We start from the raw sequence: 16441 nt of genomic DNA on the forward strand, positions 1-16441 counted from the left end.
AGGCTAATCTTGGGAACTACTGTACAGATTCTGATACAGTTTTCACTACTAGAGAGTCTGATTTGCAAGGGAGGTTTATGTCTATACCTCATTACCGCTACAACAGATAAGTCAATGCGAAGCCAGAATGGGTCGCTGGTAATATACACATAGTGTTCACAGTTCATCTTACACACTTTTAGAGGCTATAGAGGGGACTTAATAGATCAAAATTTACACAGGAACCCATGTCCGGAAACGGCATCCAACAACATTACAGAGTGACAAAGTTATAGGTGGCAGCGCTTGCAAATGTATGTATACAGGGTGTTACAAAAAGGTATAGACAAACTTTCAGGAAACATTCCTCACACACAAAGAAAGAAAATATGTTATGTGGACATGTGTCCGGAAACGCTTACTTTCCATGTTAGAGCTCATTTTATTACTTCTCTTCAAATCACATTAATCATGGAATGGAAACACACAGCAACAGAACGTACCAGCGTGACTTCAAACACTTTGTTACAGGAAATGTTCAAAATGTCCTCCATTAGCGAGGATACATGCATCCACACTCCGTCGCATGGAATCCCTGATGCGCTGATGCAGCCCTGGAGAATGGCGTATTGTATCACAGCCGTCCACAATACGAGCAGGAAGAGTCTCTACATTTGGTACCGGGGTTGCGTAGACAAGAGTTTTCAAATGCCCCCATAAATGAATGTCAAGAGGGTTGAGGTCAGGAGAGTGTGGAGGCCATGGAATTGGTCCAAATCCATCGGTCACCGAATCTGTTGTTGAGAAGCGTACGAACACTTCGACTGAAATGTGCAGGAGCTCCATTGTGCATGAACCACATGTTGTGTCGTACTTGTAAAGGCACATGTTCTAGCAGCACAGGCAGAGTATCCTGTATGAAACCATGATAACGTGCTCCACTGAGCGTAGGTGGAAGAACATGGGGCCCAATCAAGACATCACCAACAATGACTGCCCAAACGTTCACAGAAAATCTGTGTTGATGACGTGATTGCACAATTGTGTGCCGATTCTCGTCGGCCCACACATGTTGATTGTGAAAATTTACAATTTGATCACGTTGGGATTGAAGCCTCATCCGTAAAGAGAACATTTGCACTGAAATGAAGATTGACACATTGTTGGATGAACCATTCGCAGAAGTGTACCCGTGGAGGCCAATCAGCTGCTGATAGTGCCTGCACACGCTGTACATGGCACGGAAACAACTGGTTCTCCCGTAGCACTCTCCATACAGTGACGTGGTCAACGTTACCTTGTACAGCAGCAACTTCTCTGACGCTCACATTAGGGTTATCGTCAACTGCACGAAGAATTGCCTCGTCCATTGCAGTGTCCTCATCGTTCTAGGTCTTCCCCAGTCGCGAGTCATAGGCTGGAATGTTCCGTGCTCCCTAAGACGCCGATCAATTGCTTCGAACGTCTTCCTGTCGGGATACCTTCGTCCTGGAAATCTGTCTCAATACAAACGTACCGCGCCACGGCTATTGCCCCATGCTAATCCATACATCAAATGGGCATCTGCCAACTCCGCATTTGTAAACATTGCACTGACTGCAAAACGACGTTCGTGATGAACACTAACCTGTTGATGCTATGTACTGATGTGCTTGATGCTAGTACTGTAGAGCAATGAGTCGCATGTCAACACAAGCACCGAAGTCAACATTACCTTCCTTCAATTGGGCCAACTGGTGGTGAATCGAGGAAGTACAGTACATACTGACGAAACTAAAATGAGCTCTAACATGGAAATTAAGCATTTCCGGACACATGTCCACATAACATCTTTTCTTTATTTGTGTGTGAGGAATGTTTCCTGAATGTTTGGCTGTACCTTTTTGTAACACCCTGTATACAGCATAATCCCTTGGTGATGTTACAAACTTTCAAGGATGATGGAATAGATAGATGTATCAATTTGAGGTAAGAAATGAACAAGTTGAAAGTTACAAATGAAAATCATTCTGATACCTCTGACAGCGCATACATGTATCGGTACTGTTGTTGCTAAGAATGTATGGTATGCAACTTTTAGAGAAAGAAGCAAGAAAGAGGCAAGAAAAAAATTTCCAGTAACAATGGGCTATGAAATGCATACCTGAGGAGCTATAAGCACTTGGTCATCTTCACTAGTGTGAAACACATCTCTACTGAACACGTGCTCATAGTTCTTAAGGTATGCATTTTAGAGCCAATGTTTACTGCACATTGTTTCTTGTTTTGGTCCACACTACCACAACTGAAAGTTACCTGCCATTCAGTCTTAACAACAGTATGATACATTTATTCCACTATCATGGGAATCAGAATGGTCTTTGCTTATAATTTTTGACTCGTTCGTTTCCAGTACAGGGAGCCTCATCTCACAATGATTCATTTATCCTCCTCCATCATCCTTGAAAACTTGTAATATCATCATGGAATCATCCTGCACATTACATACATTTACAGGCACCAACCAATATTAGTTTTTTGGACAACATGGTTGTGCAGAGAAGCAGCGATTAGTATGATTAAGCAGCAATTCAAGAACAGTCTTAATCGCATTTATTATTGTTATAATACCGCCAACTGGTTTCAACCCGATGTAGGGGTCATCTTCTGGGCGTTTACACCATTGGTCAACTGCTGGTGGTGTCACTCCTATCTACATAACGGCAGGAAACTATAGGGATAGAAACCGGTTGGCGGTATTATAACAATAATAAATGCGATTAAGACTGTTCTTGAATTATTGATATTCCCTATTAGTTTGATGCTTTGTAGTATCGTCAGATCGCCTTTCCATATGTGGGTTTCTACATACAACTTGACCTACTAAATCCTCTCTGCAATGTCTAGGAGTGTGTAACATGAATTGTGAAACACTCTGTATAATCTGCAGCACCCATACAGCACATCTCAAGCTTCACAGGAAAATTCACCAGTGCAGCCTCAATGTAACAAAGCTTTTTCAAAGCATCTTTGCAGTCAGTTCCCATATAAAGAAAAGGAAACATAATGTGTGTGTTTGTGTGTGTGTGTGTGTGGGGGGGGGGGGGGGGGTTGAGGTGATATGAACATGGACATGTGGCACAGAGGTCTACCGCAACTATATTCAGAAAGCCCTGTCAGTTGACTCAACAACGCTAACATAGCTTAGATGTGCTTCAGCCACATCAACATAAATCTTTTTATAGCACTCACAAAAGTTCTCTCTTCCATTAATAATTCAAAAACATGCAACAAATTTTCTTGTTGACACTAGACGGTCACTTCCTGCCATGAGGATGTCTATGTTCAGATTTTTTCACTGCCACTCCAGCCTACATCAAAAAGACTAAAATACTATAGTAAACTATAAATGTTGCATGATGAAAGCACAATAACAATACTGTACGAAGAAATCTGTCCTTCACTTAGCTTTTTAGTAAACATATTTGGAATGGATATTTTCAGTTTTTGGGTTTCAAATTATACATGGTGATAAAATCGCATCTGTAACTGCACTGGCTGATGATCTTGAATCACTCACACTGAATTCTCTGATCTCTTTTCTCCAAGTTAAGGGTGTATCAACAATTATGAGGCTACTATTCAATTAAAATCTTCTACAATGCCTCATTGCTTCCATGCTTGACCAGTCGTAGTAACACTGCAACAGCATCTCAACAAAGTTAAATCGTGTAGTGAAATAAAGTATTCTCACAGCTATCACCTGTAGTCGACAGGAAGCCCCCTGGTAGTTCTACAGAAAGCAAATGGTTCCCTATGCATTTGTACTGATTTCAAAGGAACTACTGACATCCATCCAATTTCATGACCAGAAGAATTAATGTCAAAACTATCTGATGCCTAGTAATTCTCCAAAATAGATCTCGCCAAAGCCTGTTTGCAAATGCCTCTAAAAGGACAGTCATATCAATTCATGGTAATTACCTGGAACTTCAGATTGTATAGACATAACAGATTAACTTCCAGAATTATTAGGGCATGAATAATTTTCTAATGCTGCTTGGAACAAATAATTCGAAAGATTCTGAACATGGGTAACTACTTGACTGATACACAAGGATGTGCTGAAAAGTGATGCCTTCAAACTCTTTGTGAAAATCCTTAAAGCTTTTTAAATAAAACAAACATTATTAACATTTTACATCTTTAATCTTCACGTCTACATATTTATTTCTCAACAGTCACCCTGGCGATGAACACATTTCTCACAATGAGAGCCAAGTTTGTTAATACCATCACTGTAGAATTTTCGACTTTGTTGACGGAGCCACAACCTCAGCTCTGCTTGCACTGCTTCAGTACTATCAAATTGAAGTCCTTGAAGGTGTTCTTTAAGTTTTGGAAACAGATGAAAATCAGATGGGGTCGAGTAGGGACTGTATAGAGGCTGACTGATGACAGTGAACCCAAGGCGTCTGTCACAGATATTGCAGTGCTCATATGTGGTCTGCAAAAGGAAAGGATGCTCCATGTGTGGATGAACTCTTTGAATTTGAAACTCAATTACAGCACACTGTTTCTCACACACTGATATAGTTACGTTATGCACCACTATGTTACATACTACATTTCCAAGCCCTCTAGTGGCAGAGGACTACAAATATGGAGACATGAAGAATAAAGATGTAGAATGTTAACAATGTTTCTTTTAGTTAGAAAGCTTCAAGAGTTTTCACACAAAAAATTTGGGGCACTACTTTTCAGCATGCCCTCATAACTGTCACTGGTGCAACAAGAGAACAACATCTGATAAACTAATGTAATATGCTCTTCAACGCATTATCATAAATGGACTAAAATGTGATCAGTTCAAAAAGAAGCGGAATACCTAGGAAACATCTTCAGTCACAGAGGTTTGCAAAAAGCCAACAACATGTAAAAGAGGTAGACAAAATTCAAATGTCCGCAGACTTAAAAGATTTTCAAATACTTCTTGAAAAACTAATTATTATGCCAAATTTGTACCTAATGCTGCTCAGACTGCCAAACCACTCAATAATTTATACAAGATGTTTCTTGTGCAGAAAGTATGAATGATTCCAGCAGTGCTAGGCGGCTTTTCAAAAATTAAGTGTCTTAAGTCCGCTCCTTGTCTAGTAATATATAAGCCATCCAATTGACGCCCACTCATACATTTTAGTATGGCATTGAGACACAGGTGATACTATTCCACAGAACTGGCAATAAACAGTGCATTGCATACACCTTCAACTTGGATAAATTATTTCTAAATTCAAAGTGAAGCTCTTCTGATCTCGTGTAACACTCAGAAGTTTCACACATCTCCTCATAGTACAAAATTTCACCTAACTGACGATCACAAAGCTTGTGGCTGGGCACCTCCAATGACACACCTTCTTCCTAAGCAATTACAGTAACACAATTGACTATTGATTGACAATGCAATAAATACATGCCAACACTTTGTACAGATTCCTCATGGGGCTGGTCCCACATTTGAGTCTTTCTGTAAATGATGTACTCACAAACTGACAATTCCTTGCAAAATCGTTTACAAGATTTTCATCCCAATGCAGTCAAAGTTGTGTCTGCTACCAGGAGGATCCACTACTATGACAAATGACCAAGCACATTCAGTATGGTTGAACAGAGCACCTCCTGTCCCATACCGTTTAAAACTTTTAATACCTATGTCTCTTTTAAAAACAGAATAAAAGTGGTCCAAGGAGTACAGATACTGGCAACAAATGACGATGGAAAATGCTCGGTGGTCATCTGGCTATCTCTGCATCAGTGCATCGTTGAGCTTCTACATGTTGACTACAGGAAGATGATGAGAATAAGGTTCCCCCAAGACTGCATGCCTACTGCCCTGCCATCACGCACAGACAAGCGAAAAGACCGCTCCTGTGAAACCTGTGAGGCTATTTGAGTTGCCCCATGACAATGCTTCCATGCTTGGCTAACATTACTGTGGCTGTGGAAATGTGTACATGTCTACTTCCAGGATAACTGGCCGATCCGGATCAACAGATACGTGAAAATCCTGCATATACTCTTAGTGCGAATACCTAACACCACAGCCTGAGATTCTGTCAGTTCCCTATAAAAAAATAATTGCTGTAGAAGGCACCCTAGAAACCAAGTGAGAGACAATGGCCCACAATATGTTTACAATTTGTTTCTGGCATTCTGCACAAGAAACATCATAATCCACCTTACACAAGTGTCATTCCATCCAACCTCCAGTTGGGAGGCCGAGAAGTTCATCCACACATTCCAGGATTCCAGGTATAAATGTACATGATGATTGTGGCCACATCAAAATCAAAGGTCCTACTCAGTTCCATGCCTTATAGAGTGCCATACCAATCCAGGGGCAGACCCTGGTAGAACTGCTAAATGGTCATTGACAATGGATGTTTCTGAACCTCACATGATGTCCCCAGATCCTCTTGCTGGCCTGACTACCCACACCTCCCCTCCCCCTCCCCTTTTCAAGCTGGAAATTATGCTACCAGGAGGGGTAATTCCAGGGTGGTAAAGCCATATCTCTGTTTTTGAACAGCAAGATCAATAGCCTATGATCATTGTGGTATTGATAGCTACGATGCCACAATGTAGGTGCACTCCGACACCTACACCAGCAACAGCGCCCTCTAGCCGGCGCTGTACAGCTCTACGAGCGCCGCTCCAGATTCACCCCATTTGATTCCGAGCTGACGACCAAGCAACTTAGCCTTTACTTCATAAGGAGATAGCCATTACAGACTTTGTTACTTCAATGATAGTTTGGCCAACTACTAGTTGCTATTAGCGTTGATGCCTATCCAGCTTCGCACCTACGTGCTCTTCAGTGCAAAGTTAGGTATGTCATTGACTACTATTTGCTGTTAAATGTTCTGTAAAGTTAAACACAGTACCGAAGCATTTCACCTTTTCCTGCTCCTACTCACTTCCTACATTCGGCCTACCCTTCAGTTTACTGGAGCAGACCCTCGCACCGCCTTCCAGATGGGATACAAAAAAGTGGCAACAAGGGTGGGATTTAAAAAAAATTTTTTACCTCTCCTATAATTTCTTTTTTTGCTTGGTACTGGTTTATCTTTTTTGTGATATCCCCGTGTGACTGTACCTAAGTGCTCCCACCTTTTGCTTTAAGATTTTCATTTGTAACAACCAAGGCTTCACAACAGGAACAGGCTTCATTGTCCGATCTTGTCAGTTTCCAGGCTCAGAAAATTACGCAGCTGCTTACTGCCATAAATGGACTGGTCACACTACAAACTGCAGCTACTACAGCGCCTCTGACGCCACCGCCTGTACTGACACCGTCGCCGCCATTTTGGGCCTTCAATCCTGACGTCGAACGCTGACCAGAATACATCACCCAGCTCGAGGCACACTTTGCAGCATACAACATACCAGGTACAGAGCAGCATGCCTTTTTCATTGCTAATGCGGGTGTTGTGTTACACTGTGTGTTCATGAAATTGTTTCCCACCACACACCCAGAAACTAAAACTTACGACAAAGTGATTGTTGCTTTGAATTCTGTTGTGTACATAGTTCCGCGTAGTCAGCGTGTACACAACTTTCCCACTAGAGCGTGCTCCGCTAAGCACAACAGCGCAGGCGCAGCGCTCGTCCGTCTCCGCACTACGAGATGGCGCTGTCTTAGAGATGGACCAAATTCTGCTTCCGCCGATCCGCGTATTAATATGTCTCGCATCCAATGAGATTGCTGCTAACGTAGAACCTTTTCTCCTCGCGGATCACACTCACGCAGTGATACCTGAACGCGCAAGGTATTATAACGAGTGTACAGACCTCCGATTAGTCAGTCTGCATTAGTCTGTAGTCAAGTTTCAGTCTGCGCCTAATAAGATTACCGTATTCTTGTACATAGCCATGAAGATAAATGAATAGACACTTAGTCAAGTATCAGAGATATGTGAGAATAAGATTAATGTACCAAGACCAAAGGAACTTCAGACTGTCAATTGTAAACAGCATCCAGAATCAAGTTACGTACTGTCTATGCTTTTCATTATTTTAATAAATGTGTGTGAAAATTAATCAAGTTCTGTTTAAAGTTGGTCACCGTCAATCTGATACTCTAAGAGTGCAAGTGGCTTTTGTATCGTCTGACCTACCGACAGAAGATAAACACGCCACAATAAGACCATGAGACATATTGCCGACACTTGCTTACTTCGTTAGAGCCACAAATCAAATAATCTGATGGTGTGTGTACCGATGGTCTTACAGTACGCACACCACAAATTCCCACTTCTGTGACAGTGTGTAAATGTGGTAGCTGCACGCTACAAATTCTTTTGCCTCCGGCGTGGCCCTACTCAGTCCAACAAATCTTGGTTAGTGTACCTTCAGGGAATAGCTTCTGATTGTGACTTTAATTGCTCATGTGGATGCTCATATGCGGATATAATGATTAAAGACGCTATTGCACAGAATGTGGCAGATCACCGCATCCGCAAACAAATCCTAAGATTTAAAAACCCGTCTTTGCAGGAAGTAGTGGACTTGCTACACAGACAAGATACATTAAACATGGCTACTTCCACGTTCAACATGACCCCAGGTGTGTGTACTGTTAGCGCGGCACAACACGTGCCCTCCAGCCTGGCCCCAGCACAGCCAGCCACGCCGCTTGCGTGCACGTAAAGAAGTTTCACTCCTGGCACCTACACAGACACTGAAATCATGTCCGAACTGCTTTTGTGCCCACCCACGGGACAGTTCCCCATCCCATCAAGCACAGTGTTATTTTTGTAATAAGAAAGGACATGTGCAAGCTGAAGAACCTCTAATTCACAACTTGTCTCCTGTTTGCGTGACTTGTATGGGCGTCACCGCAACGGAAACCGCTGTAATTATGGTTCACTTCAGCCTATGGACGTTAATGCCATTTATTGAAAGCCTTCTGCTTCACGTGCTTCTACAGTTCGTTGTGTGAATTAAGTTTTACCAGACACTTACTCTCGCATTCAGTGCGATGTGAGGAAACTTTTTGAACATTTGTGGACGTTCTGTTCGCATGCAGCTGTACACTGGTGTGTCAGTTTCTTTACTGAACAAATCAACGTATGACTTGCTTGGTTCGCCCCCACTTCGTCATTCACATTTCACACTGACTGCATTTACTGGACAGGAAATCTCAGTGCTCGGTGTGTGTAGTTTGCAGACCACATATAGTGCAATGATGAAAACTGTGTCTTTTCATGTGCTCCACTCTAGTGATGCTACGAACATTTTTGGCATGAACGCACTTGAACTTTATGGCCTCACAATTCAGGACAATGTACTTTGCATCAACACTAGTGACCATGCAATGTTGCTGCCCTATGCGATGATTTTGCTGAACTCTTTTTTGATGGCCTTGGTTCTGCCACAGATTTTGCAGTGCCTGTTGTAGTTAAAGACAATGCCATGCCTATTTTCCAGCGTGCATGCCTGGTACCGCACACACCTCGCGATACCGTAGCTGCTGAACTTACGCATTTGCATGACAGTGGTGGCATTGAACCTGTTTCTGCTTCCCCACAGGCTTCGCCTATAGTGTGTGTGTGAAGAAACCAAATGGTCGTCTCCATATTTGTGCTGACTTTAAGTCTACAGTAAATCCCTAGACAGTGGTAGCTACGTTTTACTTACCGCGTCCTGAGGCTTGGTACGGGAAAAATCTTTCCCACGATTGACTTGTGGGACGCATACTTTCAAATTCCGCTTGAGGAACAGTCGCAGTGCTATTTTGTGATCAACACCCACCTTGGATTGTTTCGCTGCCTTCCGTCCAGTTGTGCTTCGGCTCCTGTTATTTGTCAGTCTTAGTTGCAGCAGTTGTGTGCCACTGTCCCCGGTTGTTCCAATTATCTGGACGATATAGTTGTATCAGTTCGCACCCATGACGAACATTTGCAGAATTTGCGTGCCCCCCCCCCCCCCCCCCTCCATGAACCATGGACCTTGCTGTTGGTGGGGAGGCTTGCGTGCCTCAGCGATACATATGGCCGTACCGTAGGTGCAACCACAATGGAGGGGTATCTGTTGAGAGGCCAGACAAACATGTGGTTCCTGAAGAGGGACAGCAGCCTTTTCAGTAGTTGCAGAGGTAACAGTCTGGATGATTGACTGATCTGGCCTTGTAACATTAACCAAAACGGCCTTGCTGTGCTGGTACTGCGAACGGCTGAAAGCAAGGGGAAACTACAGCCGTAATTTTTCCCGAGGGCATGCAGCTTTACTGAAATGGGAGATAAGATACTGCGTGGAGAGTTTGACAGAGCACTGAAAGACCTGAGTAGAAACAAGGCCCCAGGAGTAGACAACATTCCATTAGAACTACTGACAGCCTTGGGAGAGCCAGTCACGACAAAACTCTACCATCTGGTGAGCAAGATGTATGAGACAGGCGAAATACCCTCAGACTTCAAGAACAATATAATAATTCCAATCCCAAAGAAAGCAGGTGTTGACAGATGTGAAAATTACCGAACTATCAGTTTAATAAGTCACAGCTGCAAAATACTAACGCAAATTCTTTACAGACGAATGGAAAAACTGGTAGAAGCCGACCTTGGGGAAGATCAGTTTGGATTCCGTAGAAATGTTGGAACACGTGAGGCAATACTAACCTTACGACTTATCTTAGAAGAAAGATTAAGAAAAGGCAAACCTACGTTTCTAGCATTTGTAGACTTAGAGAAAGCTTTTCACAATGTTACTGGAATACTCCCTTTCAAATTCTGAAGGTGGCAGGGGTAAAATACAGGGAACGAAAGGCTATTTACAATTTGTACAGAAACCAGATGGCAGTTATAAGAGTCGAGGGGCATGAAAGGGAAGCAGTGGTTGGGAAGGGAGTGAGACAGGGTTGTAGCCTCTCCCCGATGTTATTCAATCTGTATATTGAGCAAGCAGTAAAGGAAACAAAAGAAAAATTCGGAGTAGGTATTAAAATTCATGGAGAAGAAGTAAAAACTTTGAGGTTCGCCGATGACATTGTAATTCTGTCAGAGACAGCAAAGGACTTGGAAGAGCAGTTGAACGGAATGGACAGTGTCTTGAAAGGAGGATATAAGATGAACATCAACAGAAGCAAAACGAGGATAATGGAATGTAGTCAAATTAAGTCGGGTGATGCTGAGGGAATTAGATTAGGAAATGAGACACTTAAAGTAGTAAAGGAGTTTTGCTATTTAGGGAGTAAAATAACTGATGATGGTCGAAGTAGAGAGGATATAAAATGTAGACTGGCAATGGGAGGGAAAGCGCTTCTGAAGAAGAGAAATTTGTTAACATCGAGTATAGATTTAAGTGTCAGGAAGTCATTTCTGAAAGTATTTGTATGGATTGTAGCCATGTATGGAAGTGAAACATGGACGATAAATAGTTTGGACAAGAAGAGAATAGAAGCTTTCGAAATGTGGTGCTACAGAAGAATGCTGAAGATTAGATGGGTAGATCACATAACTAATGAGGAGGTATTGAATAGAATTGGGAAGAAGAGGAGTTTGTGGCACAACTTGACAAAAAGAAGGGACCGGTTGGTAGGACATGTTTTGAGGGATCAAGGGATCACAAATTTAGCATTGGAGGGCAGCGTGGAGGGTAAAAATCGTAGAGGGAGACCAAGAGATGAATACACTAAGCAGATTCAGAAGGATGTAGGTTGCAGTAAGTACTGGGAGATGAAGAAGCTTGCATAGGATAGAGTAGCATGGAGAGCTGCATCAAACCAGTCTCAGGACTGAAGACCACAACAACAACAACAACAACAACACTTACTGTACTTCTGCAGGAAGGACTCAAGTGTAACAGAGACAAGTGCAAATGTTTTCAAACTGAGATTCAGTAAATGAAACTTCCTGGCAGATTAAAACTGTGTGCCCGACCAAGACTCGAACTCGGGACCTTTGCCTTTCACGGTCAAACGCTCTACCAACTGAGCTACCCAAGCATGACTCACGCCCCGTTCTCACAGCTTTACTTCTGCCAGTACCTCGTCTCCTACCTTCCACACAGCTTTAATCTGCCAGGAAGTTTCAAATTGAGAATTTGCTTGCTAACTGTTGCTCTTGCGCGGAGCATCAATCTTCTCCCCGCCAGCGCTTCTTTGCGTGACACACTCCTACTGCGCCTTGGCAGCGCTTTCATATTGATGTTGTGGGTCCTTTCTTGGACACCCGCTGGGTGATAGTTATTGATGCATACAGCTACTTTCCTTGTTGTGCCCATGTCTTCTACTGCATCTGCCAGTACTGTTTGGGTTTTGACATCTATTTTCTGCATTGAGGGCCTTCGTGAAGTTATTGTCTTTGACAATGGCCCCGCAGTTTGAAGCCTTCTGTGCTGCTAATGGAATTCGCTATCTGAACTCAGCCCCATTCCACCTCCAGTCGAACGGTGAGGCTGAACGCTTTGTGCGTAAGTTTAAGTCGCAGATGAGCAAGTTGCGCACCACGCACGCTCGCGAGTCTACGCTCGGGACTTTCCTTGCTTCCTATCACTCCCAGCCGCGTGGCACCCGCTCCCCAGTAGAATTGCTACATGGCCATGCCCATCAGTCATTCCTGCAACTATTGCACCTGCCGCTGTGCGCTCCCACCGCTTCGCCTCGTCTTGGCTTGGCACTGCATGATTTGGTGTTCTATCGCGTTTTCTCTGGCAGGCAGTGCTGGGAGCAGGGGCGCATTCTTTGCCAGCATGGCCGCACCTTATTTGTCATTTCTGGTCCCTCTGGCACTGTCAAGCAATGCCGGGACCAGATCCGTTTGTGCCGTCCTCGGTTTTCTGCCGCTGGTTGTTTTCTGGCAGTATTGGAGGCTTCTGCCGCGGCAGCCCACAACTCCACCGATGGTGCCTCGGCCCCTCGTGTCTCCGCTGCGGGCGCTCCTGCCGGTCCGGTCGCCCGCACCAGACGGATGCCTCTCGCCACTGCCATGGCCCCACCTCCGGCCGCTGCTGTGTTCCTCCGCAGTGCTGGAACCGATGGATGCTGAGGCTACCGTCACACTGCTGCTGCCGTCGCCCATGGAGGTCGTTGCTCCACCTCCTCATCCAAGCATACCCAGTGGTGGTGCGCGGCCTGGACAGGTTCTCCACGGGGCATTTTCCTTGGCCCCTCGCAAGCAATTCGGGGACAGAGGTGGGCAGTGCGCCACGGCAGTTCCACTCCCCACCCCTTCAGTTGCGCTGACCCTGGGTCCCTCCACCCGCTGTCGGAAACCCTACTCAACGATGTTGCGTCATTTCAGGGGGGAGGGATGTGGTATCGATAGCTATGATGCCACAACGTAGGTGCGCTCTACTAGGTTGGCACTATGACACCGACGACAGTGCCCTCTAGCAGGTGCTGTGCAGTTCTACGAGTGTCGCTCCAGATTCATCCCATTTGATTCCGAGCCAATGACCAAGCAACTTAGCCTCTACTTCATAAGGGGCTAGCCATTACAGACTTTGTTACTTCAATGATAGTTTGTCCAACTACTAGTGGCTATTAGCGTTCATGCCTATCCAGCTTTGCACCTACGTGCTCTTCAGTGCAAAGTTACGTATGTCATTGACTACTATTTGCTATTACATGTTCTGTAAAGTTAAATGCAGTACCGAAGCATTTCACCTCTTCCTGCTCCTACTCCCTTCCTACATTCGGCCTACCCTTCAGTTTACAGGAGCAGACCTATGCGCCACCTACCAGGCGGGATACAAAAATCATCACTGCCACGGACTTCAGCAACCATAGCAAGATGGTGTAAGAAGGCTGGCACATGGGACGAACCACTAGAGTCAGATGGTTAATAAAACTTGCTGTCCAGTGGTGTGAAATCACTTTAGACTGTGCTGCATTTCATTGATGACTCTTGCCAACACCGTGCACTGTTCTAACTCGATGTGATTTAGGACACTCTTATGGTTATTTATTTGGACTGTTTACTTGGCAGCTGCTTAGACTGCAAGAATACTGACTTTTGGTAGATCTTTGGCTGGTTATCTATCATTTTTATGATGTCAATGGGTGGATTAGTTTTAGTAAGCTATCAGAGTAGTTTGGTGTTGTACAAACTGTAGTGAAATAAATCACTTATGTTACACAGACCAGGTGTTACAATAATGGATAAGTGAATGTGTGTGCCTTACACAATCACGGTTTTCTTCACGCTAATGTTAAGACAAATTTCTCTACTGGCATCAGGTAACCTATTAATGAAACGGTGGACCTACAATTTAGTGGGGTCTATCAAAGCAGCATCACCAACATGTAAGAGCTCATGTACCAGTACCTTACTTTAGTTTTGTTTTTAGAGGCAACACCAATGAAAAGTTTGCCATCAGTCGTGTACAGATAAATGCCCAATGCCAGAAATTTTAGGAACCAGTACATACCTTCATTTGACATAGTTCATTACAGGGAATGCTTGTGATAATTTGACACTAATACATACGGTATCTTGCAATGTCTTCACTGAAGCAATTGCAGCTTTGTAGCCTGAGAGCAAGTAGATGTCCCAATTGTGACCCGATTCTGTATCTTTAACAAACATGCATGTACAAGTAGCATTTTTATGAATGTAAAGAGGATGATATTTGATGAAAAGAACCTTTTACAAAATTAGTTCTCCTTTCTATTCCACTCTCGTATTGTTTGTAGAAAGAAAGATTGTCGGTATGCCTCTGTGTGGGCTCTAATACCTCTGATTTTATTCTCATGGTCCCTTCTCGAGATATACGTAGGAGGGTGCAATACACTGCTCGACCCCTCGGTGAAGGTATGTTCTTGAAACTTCAACAAAAGCCCGTACTACTGAGCGTCTCTCTTGCAGAGTCTTTCACTGGAGTTTATCTATCACCTCCGTAACGCTTTTGCGATTACTGAATGATCCTGTAACGAAGCGCACTGCTATCCGTTGGATCTTCTCTATCTCTTCTAACAACCCTATCTGGTACCAATCTCACACTGGTGAGCAGTATTCAAGCAGGGGGCGAACAAGTGTACTGTAACCTACTTCCTTTGTTTTCGGACTGCATTTCCTTAGGATCCTTCCAATGAATCTCAGTCTGGCATCTGCTTCACCAACGATTAATTTTATATGGTCATTCCATTTTAAATCACTTCTAATGCCTACTCACAGATAATTTATGGAATTAACTGCTTCCAGTTGCTTGCCTGCTATATTGTAGCTAAATGATAAAGGATCTTTCTTTCTATGTATTTACAGCACATTACACTTATCTACATTGAGATTCAATTGCCATTCCCTGCACCATGGGTCAATTCGTTGCAGATCCTCCTGCATTTCATTACAATTTTCCATTGTTACAACCTTCAGTGCTGATGGATGTCATGGCTGTGAAATGAGGGTCGGGGCATGTGTGCGTATGCAAGTATTGAAGTCCTCTTTCTCGAATGGACGTTATTTCTGGCACAATGGCATAAAGGAGGGAGGAGTGTTGGGACACACCCACGACAACACCTTGAATGAAGTTGCCCAGTTTGTTTGTTTATCAATGCAAACTGTCTAGTGTCCCTCAAGGCATGATGTACCATTCACAGCCATACTACATGGAGTAAGAACAGTGGTCATAAACAGATTCTGACCAACAGGGACTAAAGAAGAGTGTCGTGGCCTAGTAATAACTTAGTTTCAAACCAACAGGAATTGCTGTTGTCAGTGAATCCAGGTCCATCTCAACAAATTTCCAGGCAAACACCGGAAAGTGGACAACATGCAATGGATGTTTGGAGTCAGGTATCTCACAAAATGGCATGGCTCACAGTAGCATGCAAAGCAGAAAAACTTCAATGAACCAAACAATAAAAACATTTGACTGTAGCTTACAGCAGGTGTGTAATACAGTAAGAAAAGTCGCAATTTTGTTTAAATGATGCAACGAGTCAAGTGCACTGGATATGGAGGTGGAGGGGGTGGGAGTGTTTTTTGTACGATGATGGGGACCCACTCATTTGGGTTTCCGTGACCATGAACCAGGCTGTTTATTTCAATGTTCTTGTGACCAAGTGTCGCCCTTCCTACTACATCTTTATGCTGAACATGTTGTGAACACTCTCGTCTTCCAAGAGAACAATACCCCAGTTCACAGTGCTGCACAAGTAAGTTCCTGGTTTGACAAACACTTGAGCATCCTATAGCCTCTTGACTGGCCCGTTGTATCACCTGATTTTAATCTCATAGAAAATGTCCGGCACTATGTGGAACAGTGGGTGAAACACAGCAATCAATATCCTAACAATTTAGCAGTTCTACAGGATCTAATATTCAACATGTCACTCAGCTCAATATCTGAAGAAATTTGTGGATTCTCTTCCTAGTCAAATTGAAGCAAATATCAAGATCAGAGGCAATGTTACACAGTATTAGTATATGTCTGCTGGAGATAAACTTTTTGTCTGTTGTGCAGGTTCATCCCTTTGGGAATG

The sequence above is a fragment of the Schistocerca piceifrons genome, chromosome X, assembly GCF_021461385.2.
Source record: "Schistocerca piceifrons isolate TAMUIC-IGC-003096 chromosome X, iqSchPice1.1, whole genome shotgun sequence".
NCBI classification, from domain to species: Eukaryota; Metazoa; Arthropoda; class Insecta; order Orthoptera; family Acrididae; genus Schistocerca; species Schistocerca piceifrons.